Source organism: Bison bison, unplaced genomic scaffold (genome assembly GCF_000754665.1).
Source record: "Bison bison bison isolate TAMUID 2011002044 unplaced genomic scaffold, Bison_UMD1.0 scf7180017864132, whole genome shotgun sequence".
NCBI classification, from domain to species: domain Eukaryota; kingdom Metazoa; phylum Chordata; class Mammalia; order Artiodactyla; family Bovidae; genus Bison; species Bison bison.
Genome location: NW_011494704.1, coordinates 922,821 through 924,143, shown reverse-complemented (window position 1 = coordinate 924,143; position 1,323 = coordinate 922,821).

The window sequence follows — 1,323 nt, the reverse complement described above, 5'->3', positions numbered from 1 at the left end:
ATATGGAAAGGAGTATGTCAAGGCTGTATATTGTCACTCTGCTTATTTAACTTATATGCGGAGTACATCATGCGAAATGCCAGGCTGGATGAAGCACAAGCTGGAATCGAGATTTCTGGGAGAAATATCAATAACCTCAGATATGTAGATGACACCACCATTATGGCAGAAAGTGAAGAAGAACTAAAGAGCCTCTTCATAAAAGTGAAAGAGGAGAGTGAAAAAGCTGGCTTAAAACTCAGAAAACTAAGATCATAGCATCGGGTCCCATCACTTTAGGGCAAATAGATGGGGAAACAGTGGAAAAACAGTGAGAGACTTTATTTTTTGGGCTCCAAAATCACTGCAGCCATGGAATTAAAAGACTCTTTCTCCTTGGAAGAAAAGCTATGACAAAGCTAGACAGCATATTAAAAAGCAGAGACATTACTTTGCTGACAAAGGTTCGTCTAGTCAAAGCTAGGGTTTTTCCAGTAGTCATGTATGGTGGTGAGAGTTGGACTATAACAAAAGCTGAGTGCCAAAGAATCGATGCTTTTGACTGTGGTGTTGGAAAAGACTTTTGCGAGTCACTTGGACTACAAGGAGATCAAACCAGTCCATACTAAAGGAAATCAGTCCTGAATACTCATTGTAAGGACTGATGCTGAAGCTGAAACTCCAACACTTTGGCCACCTGATGCAAAGAACTGACTCATTGGAAAAGACCTTGATGCTGGGTAAGATTGAAGGCAGGAGAAGAAGGAGATGACCGAGGATGAGGTGGTTGGATGGCATCACTGACTCGATGGACATGAGTTTTAGCAAGCTTCGGGAATTGGTAAGGACAGGGAAGCCTGGCATGCTGCAATCCATGGGGTCGCAAAAAGTTGGACACAAGTGAGCAACTGAACTGAATTGAATGCAACTTTAAAAATAATTCATGATTTTTAATAGTTTTAGTCCTAAATTTTATCTAAATGTAAATATTTAGGTAAAAAACATAATTTTTATAGAAGAATATCGAATAATTGTGTTGGAATAGAAAATAACAAAGACAACTATTAAATCTTGACACAATCAAAGCAAATATTTTAGTATTCTAGGGGGTTCCCAACCTTTCTCTCCAAACAAGGGCTGGGAAATTTTTTATAAAACTTTTTATAAAACTTTCAGGGAACAAGTAATCTATGCTATGTGTTGACAGTAAAAGGAATGAGACTTGTCAACTAATTCTGTTCAGTTCAGTTTAGTTCAGTCACTCAGTCATGTCTGACTCTTTGCGACCCTATGAATTGCAGCACACCAGGCCTCCCTGTCCATCACCATCTCCCGGAGTTCACT